General features: G+C 45.5%; 1 pseudogene; it reads left to right on the plus strand.

Moving 5' to 3' along the window:
- Positions 1–9,668: 9,668 nt before the first annotated feature.
- Positions 9,669–9,786, plus strand: LOC124728193 (annotated as a pseudogene).
- The last annotated feature ends 1,256 nt before the right edge of the window (positions 9,787–11,042 follow it).

Below are 11,042 nucleotides of genomic sequence, written 5' to 3' on the forward strand. Positions count from 1 at the left end.
ACCATTCTGTAGTATTTGTTGCGCTGCAATTGGTTTATTTACGCTTCACCTTTGAAAACTGAAGTTATCTGTGGTTCTCACTCTACCTCCTCTTTCAGTCTGTGTCACAGACCCCTTATTCATTTTAGAATTTGCGCCCTTTTTTAGAAATGATTTTGATGCTAATAATCCCCAGAGTTACCATTACCAAGACTAAGGGGAACTCTGTGGGTCGACCAACCACTACATAATTTGGATTTGTTTGGTTGTCGGGTTGTTCAGGGTAAATTATAGCGTTTCCTTAGCGCGACGGCCATTTTGGCGCTGTGATTTAGCCATAGGAGATCTGGACTTGATACAATGGCCTTAATATAGTCCTCAATCTTTTCAAGACATCGCAACATGAAGGGATCACCTTATCAACTGTGCAGTCCATTTGACAAAACTGCATCACAACATATTAAACTAAGAAGACGATGTCTGTATTGCTTCTCTCATAGGCTACTAAGGGTCGGTTGGTTCCACCGAACAATTTGACGGTTTTTCTGCAAAATTTCTCACATTCACCACGACGAATGCTGGTACAGGATTATATATCACCCAAAAGACATAAAAAATCTTAGGTTTAAAAATACACTTTGTTTTACTATTATTATGACAGTAAAATATTTAAAAAATATAAGTTACGAGAGTAACTAAGTAAACCCATTATCATTGTCAGATGCGAGGTTTAGTAAGCAAATAAATGATATCAAAGTTGAATGTTCGTTAAGTCTATTTCCTGTATTTATGCGCTTATAGTAGTATCGAACAGGAACAGATTTATGCTGGCTTTTTTAGATGTTATCCAGTAGGATTCTTCCAATTGATCTCATTTTCTTCCATTTCACATTTTTCATTTTCAGTATCAATCCGAAATTTATTAGTGACATGTGAATAAAACCGTATTTTGCAAATATTTTCAGGCTTTATTTCGTAACTCTTTGGGTTTATTAATATTTAAAAAGATACTTCACAGACACTAATGAGATATGCTTACCATCTAGGTTCGAAAAATGTTAGAGTGGTTATCTGCTAAACGTATGAGGTTCAATAGGTTTTGTTTTCTTACTAAGATTAAGCTCTTAGGACGCGACATGTTGTCAAACTCACTGAATGAATTATACAAGTAATGATAATTTTGGAACCTAATTCCGCTGTTTGAAAAATTTCTGCCGAAGCTCATGGTCAGAGTTCTTGTATTTGTAGAGGTAAAACACCACCATCTTTTTGCCTGGCCCAGCCAAAATTTCCGACTGTATTATGCTATAAGAAAAACCACCTCAGCGGTATCCCAGCGCTGACAATAGAACAAGGTGATTGATACTGTAGGCACTTGCTTGTTTTACAGTCAAGTGTCTCACATCCTATGATCTTTGAAGGCTTCGCACCATTTAAAATGTTCATTACCGAAAAGTAAAACCCTCACTGATTGAATGGGAAGCTCTGATCCTGGGGCACACAGCTGACGCTTGCCCGCAGAATTCTGTACACTGAATCACCTGCCGATATATAGGCAAAACAAGTTTCGATTTGTATGTAAGTGATTACGGAATATTCACCTTGTTATGGTTATTAACTTGCGTCACTGACTGTAACAGTGTCTGAAACAGGAAGTTATCATACCACAACAGAAGACGCCCATGTAATCCCTCTTTCATACATGCTGTAAGCTTTACTTCCTCTCCTGTCGTTTCGGTGCTGCAAACAACAATAGAAAATTTACTGCTCCAGACTCACTTCGTGGGTATTCGTGGGTATGGTACACACACAGTTTTATCCTCGAGGGGATTGATGAGTATTAGCCACACTACTCGCTACTTCCAATACCTGGCACCTCGTACACGTCTCTTTGTCCTCAAAAGAGACAGTTAAGACCGTAAAGCCTATTATATATTCCAGAGAATTAGACATTTAAAGTACTGTTGGCAGAAAAATATTGTCACGCTTGTCTTTGACACCGGACATCAAAATAAATACTGGCAGACAATAGACAATGCACCACTTCAGGTACGATGAATGTGAACTACTATTTCGCTTTACACTAAGAAACATGCCCCTCTACATACGTTAGTTTATGGTTAATGTGTTCATGCTTACTTTATTTGTAATTTTTAAAACGAGTAGCGACATTTCTGAGGGAATGACGTTGGACTTGTTCGTGAGGTGTCTGTACTGTTTGGCACGTTTTATATTACGAACTACACACACTTACAGATTTGCCTAAAACAGTGTCTAATTTACTGCTTTCTACAGCACGGCAGTGTAATACTGAGTAAAGATTAAGTGAAAATAAATAAAAACTTATTTTGTCGACAGCTTGTTGCCAAACACTGGTTCACGTGAAATAATGCAGTGGAATTCGTCGCTTCTTTTTGTTTTGCAATAGTTTTGAAACATTTCATTTCGTTCCGCTCCATAAATCTTGTATATCCGATGACGAAGATACGCTGAACAGCAATGTCACCGAATTTTTTATGTGGAAACTCTTAAAACTTTAAAAATAAAACAAACATTATTAACACTCTACATCTTTATTCTTCACTGCCACCCTGGCAACGAACATATTTCTCCCAACAAGAGACCAGTTTGTTGATTCTGTCACTGTAGGATGTTTGACTTTGTTGACAGAACTACGAAACTTTTTCTTGCACATCTTCATCTCTTTCGAAGCGAAGTCCTCAAGGGTTTTCTTTGAGTTCCGGAAACAGATGAAAATCAGATGCGGCCAAGTCGGGACTGTATGGCGGATTGAGAGGTCGCACACCACTCTCTTACTTTGACAACAGCATCAGTCAGATTAACATTGATATTTTAAGAGATGATCTCAGTGTTCCCTGGTATTACATTTGCTATATATGGTTAATTACTTTTTCTGTGTGAGGAAACTGTGGGCAAATGTTCTGCATGTATAGCCTGCAGAGAACTTGTACCTAACTGAAAACAGAGAATGGGATGAGTTGGGCCCCATAAATGCTGACCTCAGCGACCTGGACGTGTGAGTGATTCTGGGGAAACAGTGTTCAGTAATTTTTACCTGCAGACGGACTTACGGGCTAAACCCTCTCTTCCTTCCATTTAGGGTCAGACAGAAGGGCACCAGTCCACAGAACATTTTACCTCAGGCAGTTATCAGTCCGTCACAGAAGACGGCCGGATGGCTCAAAGTGGTTTGAGGAAGCCCTTTAAGAGAGACTGCTGTAAACTGAACATTTGTGCAAATGGGGAGAAGGTCATTAAACTTCCATGATTTCTCACGTTAGAAGCTGGGACGATATGGACAGAGTGGCTGGCGTATGTGTCTAGTGCGGTTAGGACTGTAAAGGCCCTCCCCCCCTCCCAAACCCTGACGCCAGAAAGTCGCCAGGTTTTCTTTTAGTGAAAGGCAAAAACATATATTTCACAGGCATGACGGTCTGAGAAGCTTAAGAGTTTTCTTTCAGAAATTGGAAATGGTCGACCCAGAATGATCAGATCACTCCATAAATGACAAACTGTGGCCCCATCTAGGTAGACGTTTTTTGTCAAAACATGGCCATGTTTACCGTGAGAACGACGCCTCCCTAGTCTAAAATGTTCTTTTCTCAGACGAGAGAGAGATCTGGAGTCACTGTTTGGCTCCTCTCACGATAATAAAAGCTCTTTCAGCTCTTCCAGCATGGAAACCCTGGTGTCGTGTCTGGGTTGGCTAACAAGGCCAACAGAACATTCAAGAGGGAAGATTTAATGAGTAGCGGATAGTTCGATTGGTTTGTGCATTGAAGGGGCAATTTTGTTTGGCTAATTCGACTTGCATACCGAGACTTGGTGGAAAGTAGTTGATTCTTTGTGGGCTTCGTCTTCTGGTCCTCCCCTAAGAGAGAACTTCATGTCTTTCCCTAGTCGGTGAGACTATCGGTCTGTATCTTGTGTTGGACTAAGAGCCAGTGGAGCTGCATATCAGCTCGGAAATATCGAGTGTCATGAGTGTGAACTTATTCTTCTGAATCGGCCGCCTGACGTTTGACAATTCCAGCACATACCATTGTGCCTGTGAGTCAAATTGGTTTGGCCAGACCGGCGAAAGGGTGCACCTCACACTGAAATCTGCCGGGATTTCAGGGCTCTGACAGCAAAGTTCCCAACGTTCTGATAATCAGAACGCCACACTGTGTAGTTTGCGTGTTTTCGTGGATGCGTCAGAACATTACACAGTGCGACGTCATCCGCTGCCGCCTGAATCGAGGTGAAAGGGTAAAGTATTGCTGCACCAGCGAGGGTTGTTAAATGATATTCAAAGCTCCCTGTCCTCAGGTGAACCATAGTCTGTACACAGTTGTTCGTAGTTAATTCCATTTGAACAGAGTTCGACCTCACAGTGAATTCATGTAAACAAAGTCAGATTGTGTTGTATAAGGGATTCACTCAGGGAAGAATTAGTATAGCTTCCACCCAAAAGTATGCTTTACCTATCAAACACCATTTCTTATCTGATTTGTGTTTGTCATTTTTGTCCAAGATTTGTCAGCTAGCTGTAGTTACTAAAGGTTTAATAAAAGTTGTTATAATTTAACTTGTATACCCCAGTGCTCTCGTTCATACTCCCTCTACTATTCACTGTTTTTGGTTGATTTGGTGATACATGAGTAGCTTCACCCAGACATACATTTAGGTCAAAGTGAGTGACGGCTTGCAGGATAATCGACGACAGTCAACCAAAAGTGTCGGCTTGTTGTAGATGTCGCAGCCCTTGCCTGTGGTCTGGTATTGTCATGCTAAAGTTGAGAGTGCTCCGTGTGTGGACGAACTCGTCGAATTCTAAACTCTAGAATTCGGAGCTCTCTAGCGGCAGGGGGCTGCATATTTGTAGACATAAAGAAAAAAGATGTAGAATGTTAATAAAATTTGCTTTTTGCGGCGTTACTTCTCAGAACGCCGTCGTAACTCTACTCTGAGCAGAGATTCGGGGATGTTTTGATTTGCATTCTAGTGACAATTCATGGCCGTCTTTGTAGTCTGGCAAGAAATGAAGTACGGTTGTGTTTGACTCTGGCGCTTAGTCTACTCTGTTCGACATCTGATTTATGTGGCTATCACTGTTCCTGATACCTGGTTCTGCATCCCTGGTTCAGCTTAGGATCCTCTGACGACATGAAAAGTTTTATCAGAAATCATTACCAGGTACAAATTTCTAGGTACAAAACTCACATTCAAGTTGCAATGGCAGTACAAAAAGATTAACGAAAGTACATACAGATACTAAAGTTTTCTTTACAGTCTTGACAAGTGCTGTAGTCATCCTTCCGAGAAAGAAAAGGAATATTCAATTAGTTTCCTTCTCTGTTGTTCATATTTTTTTTTCATCGTTTACTTTTTTCGTACGAAATGGCTGCGTCTTGTGGTGTGTTCAGTTACTTCCGTCGCAATAGATCCTTGGATCTTGTTAACAACTATTCAGAAGCTGATGACTACATCGTTTTGATCCTAATGGTCAGGAGCACTTGTTGCACTCAACACTGTCGTATGCGAAACAGTTGCCGAAGTGTGTTGATGTCGAGTTTTCGTTTGTCGCTTCTCGCTTTCTGTAGACTTGCTAAAGCTCACTTCTGCACGCTTTGCGGCGCTCGTGGAGACTTGGCGGACTACAGGCAAGATACGAAGCAGTACGCCGTCTCGGTAACTGGTAGCGCCATTTGATCTCGTTTCTGCCCATTAAGTTTGAATCCCAATTTTATTTCAGGTGCAGTTTCGACCTGTATGGGCACAGAATTACTGTGTGACATGGCGGGTGGCTATTACTAAAGTGCAGCTACTCACATACGTCCAGTGAGGGCGGTAATTATCGTATGACAGCGAAACTTGGAAGATATGCTGACGAGTTAAAGCGGAACAGATTGAAGCCCGAAAAAAAATTACTTCCAATTTTGGCCACCAGATACAAATCTGTCGCTATCGATCACATATTTTTACATATGCAGCACCACGCCGACCTCTCCAGTGCTCAAACTGAACAAACTGTTATGCCTTTCTCACTTGATTGGTCTTTTCCACCCACATCCCGCTCCTAATATATTACGTAACGTAACATTTCTGTACGTCTTTCTTGCATTCACCGCGCCAAATACACACCTGATGGCCAAATCTGGAACCTTCTTGCCAGCGTAAATCATTTCATCACTAACGCATTAGAATATCTACCAACTTTCGCTACCATACGATAATTACAGCCTACACTGGACCTCTGTGAGTAGTTGCATTTTAATTGTAACCACTCGGTATTTGTTGTTACCAGCAACATTCTAAATGTACGCAAGTTAGCACAATATTGCTACTGTTACGTTAAAAGCGTAAGTAATGTAATTTTTTAGTTTACTAATTTTCAGCCGCAAGGGGTGATCGTTCATAATGCACTAGAGAAGATAAACTTACTTTCCCACACCGCTAATAAAAAACCTTTATTCTCGACAACGGGTTTAGTTTATCTTAAAATAGCAGTAAAAGTGTTCTTCCCCATGAAGTGGCAGATACGTAACAGACCAGACGACTGAAGCATCGGCATGTGAGAATTAAAACTGTTACACAGTTATACACCACATAATCTGTCTTACGTGCTCACAATAGAGCATGGGCATGGTTGTGTGTGTTGCCCTTAGCGTAAGTTAGTTTAAGTTAGATTAAGTAGTGTGTATGCTTAGGGACCGATGACCTCAGCAGTTTGGTCCCATAAGACCACAAATTTCCATTTTTCCCGTAATGGAGGCCAAATATCCCTCAGTCCGGTGGCCAATAGTGTAGAGTACCTTCCAGCAGCCTTCCCTCACTACCGACGTCGGGCTTTGTAGTGTCATTCAGTCAACCGGGAATGTGCCACGAGAATGCGACTACACATCATCGGTTACTCAGATTCCCCTCTTTGTTTCCTGTGCCAGCAACTCGACACTGATGACGTCGCCTGATCTGTTCCACTTTGCACGACGTCTGGCCATTCGTGCAGCAAATGACTGGCTGGTACATCCGAGTGCCACCTGATGTGACCCAACGGCGAATATTTCGATACCTGAAGGACACATATTTTCCCGCCGCTAAATATCATGCCATTACGTGGATAAGGTGGTGGGCCGTCAGTTATCTTTTCTGTGAGGGAGCAAAATCAATCCTCGAGTTCTGACACTATTTAAAAGTAGCCCAAGCAGCCCTCAAACACACGCCACTTCACTGACTTTTGAAACTTCCTGGCAAATTAAAACTGTGTGCCGGTCCGAGACTCGAACTCTAGACCTTTGCCTTTCGCGGGAAAGTGCTCTACCATCTGAGCTACCCAAGCACGACTTACGCCCCGTCCTCACAGCTTTACTTCTGTCAGTACCTCGTCTCCTATCTTCCAAACCTTACAGAAGCTCTCCTGCGACCCATGCAGAACTTTTACTTGTCAGCTATTTTCGAGTGGTCTTTGTTACACTCCCACTTAGTTGGTAAGTACCAGAATCTGACGGCACATAGCCCTTTTCCGGCGGTATCTGAGTTTCAGCTGCCTATAATCGATTCTACCCGCGGCCACCACAGATGAAACAGTGCGTCACAATTGCGCGTTTACTACATTCTTCTGTTTTATGTTTCTACATAGATGACGTACGCCCCCCATAATTTCGAACTAATATTAAAAACATAAAAAGTAGTAAAACGTAAACAGAAACCAATAAAAATGAATATACACTCCTGGAAATTGAAATAAGAACACCGTGAATTCATTGCCCCAGGAAGGGGAAACTTTATTGACACATTCCTGGGGTAAGATACATCACATGATCACACTGACAGAACCACAGGCACATAGACACAGGCAACAGAGCATGCACAATGTCGGCACTAGTACAGTGTATATCCACCTTTCGCAGCAATGCAGGCTGCTATTCTCCCATGGAGACGATCGTAGAGATGCTGGATGTAGTCCTGTGGAACGGCTTGCCATGCCATTTCCACCTGGCGCCTCAGTTGGACCAGCGTTCGTGCTGGACGTGCAGACCGAGTGAGACGACGCTTCATCCAGTCCCAAACATGCTCAATGGGGGACAGATCCGGAGATCTTGCTGGCCAGTGTAGTTGACTTACACCTTCTAGAGCACGTTGGGTGGCACGGGATACATGCGGACGTGCATTGTCCTGTTGGAACAGCAAGTTCCCTTGTCGGTCTAGGAATGGTAGAACGATGGGTTCGATGACGGTTTGGATGTACCGTGCACTATTCAGTGTCCCCTCGACGATCACCAGTGGTGTACGGCCAGCGTAGGAGATCGCTCCCCACACCATGATGTCGGGTGTTGGCCCTGTGTGCCTCGGTCGTATGCAGTCCTGATTGTGGCGCTCACCTGCACGGCGCCAAACACGCATACGACCATCATTGGCACCAAGGCAGAAGCGACTTTCATCGCTGAAAACGACACGTCTCCATTCGTCCCTCCATTCACGCCTGTCGCGACACCACTGGAGGCGGGCTGCACGATGTTGGGGCGTGAGCGGAAGACGGCCTAACGGTGTGCGGGACCGTAGCCCAGCTTCATGGAGACGGTTGCGAATGGTCCTCGCCGATACCCCAGGAGCAACAGTGTCCCTAATTTGCTGGGAAGTGGCGGTGCGGTCCCCTACGGCACTGCGTAGGATCCTACGGTCTTGGCGTGCATCCGTGCGTCGCTGCGTTCCAGTCCCAGGTCGAAAGCGCGTGCACCTTCCGCCGACCACTGGCGACAACATCGATGTACTGTGGAGACCTCGCGCCCCACGTGTTGAGCAATTCTGCGGTACGTCCACCCGGCCTCCCGCATGCCCACTATACGCCCTCGCTCAAAGTCCGTCAACTGCACATACGGTTCACGTCCACGCTGTCGCGGCATGCTACCAGTGTTAAAGACTGCGATGGAGCTCCGTATGCCACGGCAAACTGGCTGACACTGACGGCGGCGGTGCACAAATGCTGCGCAGCTAGCGCCATTCGACGGCCAACACCGCGGTTCCTGGTGTGTCCGCTGTGCCGTGCGTGTGATCATTGCTTGTACAGCCCTCTCGCAGTGTCCGGAGCAAGTATGGTGGGTCTGACACACCGGTGTCAATGTGTTCTTTTTTCCATTTCCAGGAGTGTAAAAGGCCTTATACCTCAAATGCTTTCCATATCTCCCACTTTCCTGTGCGACAGTGTCTCGGTGGCGGTGAGTGGGACACTTTGGCTGGGGCTCGGGGGCTCGGCTCGTGCCCACTCCGCCCCCCGCCCCCCCCCCCCCCATTCGCCACGAACCCCCGCCGGTCCATTCCATTGAAGAAAAAGAAGAAGAAGAAAAAGAAGAAGGAAAATGGAATAGGTTAAGGCAACTGCTCTCACAAAACGAGGAATCTAGGGTAGAGTCTCCGTCTGGTACAAGTTTTCACTTGTCACCATTGGTTTTATTTCGATGCCCGATTGGAGCTGAAGTCTGAGTTTCTTTTGTGTCATGTTATCAACTTATTACCGGCGGCCTCCCGCTGATGCTGGTGCGGACAAGTGCGAAGTTGGATTCTGCTTTGCCGGAAACCACTTCGTCACTGTACGACTGCATTACGTCGCCTCCAGTAGTACAACATCATAAAGCAACCACGAACACCACATACATCTACATTTAAAAGTTTTTTTTATGCTTTATTTCGGTAACGGCCTTGCCGCAGTGGATACACCGGTTCCCGTTAGATCACTGAAGTTAAACGCTGTCGGGCGTGGTCGGCACTTGAATGGGTGACCATCCAGGCTGCCATGCGCTGTTACCATTTTTCGGGGTGCACTCAGCCTCGTGATGCCAATTGAGGAGCTACTGGACCGAATAGTAGCGGCTTCGGTCAAGAATACCATCTTACGACTGGGAGAGCGGTGTGCTGACCCCACGCCCTCCTATCCGCATCCTCCACTGAGGATGACACGGCGGTCGGATGGTCCCGGTAGGCCACTTGTGGCCTGAAGACGGAGTGCTTCACTTTACCCTCGGTTGGCCACCTCTGGGGTTGAGGGGACTAGATCGGATGTAAAATTACTCCTGAAAATTTTGGACTGTTGCAAGTTACTTAATCTAACCAAAGAGAAAGGAAATTCATAGCACAATTGAATAAAAGGAGGGACTGCATAATAGAACTCATCAAGGAATTTGAATTTGGTAATGGAAAGGTGTGTGTGTGTGTGTGTGTCGGGAGGGGAGGGGGGGGGATGAAGATTGTATAGGGAGACGAAGGTGTGAAATGCAGCTTGAAATGTATGTAGGTTGTAGTTGTGCAGAAATGAAGAGGCGTGCACAGGGTAGACTAGGGTGGAGGCCTGCATGAAATGAGTCTTCGGAATGACTAAAAGAATAATACAGTGCAAGAAGGCAGAAGATTAGCGAAGGTGTATACCTATCATTGCAGGTGTGTTACCGTTGATCACCAAAAAGGCAGCAAAGCAACAGGACTCATCCGGTAGTCAGTTGGGAGCCGACGCGCTCGCACTCTATCGCCTCTGGCAGCCGTTGGTTGTTGCGCTGCTGCGTTCTGGAGCGGGGCGCCGGCAGGGTGCAGCTGGGCCCGGGTTAATTACGAGAGCAAGCGGCGCGGGGCGGGGACGTTGCCACAGTGTAGGACAGCGCGGCGCTGCACCGTCCTCGACCGGCGGCTGCTGCTGCTGATTCTGCCTGCCTCTGCCGGCGGCACAGACGAACCGGCACCGGATTAATGAACGGCTCACTGCGCACGGGCGTCCAGGCCGTGTACGTCACCATCAGCAGCCCCACGCCGAACTAGAGCAGCGCCTCGCTGCCCATCTTTTTCCTGTTCGCTCGTTCCAGGCGAGGGTAGAGTACCAAATAGTCATCGACCAGAAAGCTGTACACCTGTTTTACTGGCTGTGTCATAATTAATAGCGAAAGCTGACATGCGTGGAGGTACACCTTGATAAAATCAAAACCGTTCGCGCAGAGGAGGCTACACAAACGTGGCCGTTTACGACATACACTCATGTTCAGAAAAAAAGTCTTTAACGACAAGAGGTAGGACGTTCT

This window comes from Schistocerca piceifrons, chromosome 1 (genome assembly GCF_021461385.2).
Source record: "Schistocerca piceifrons isolate TAMUIC-IGC-003096 chromosome 1, iqSchPice1.1, whole genome shotgun sequence".
In the NCBI taxonomy this organism is placed as follows: domain Eukaryota; kingdom Metazoa; phylum Arthropoda; class Insecta; order Orthoptera; family Acrididae; genus Schistocerca; species Schistocerca piceifrons.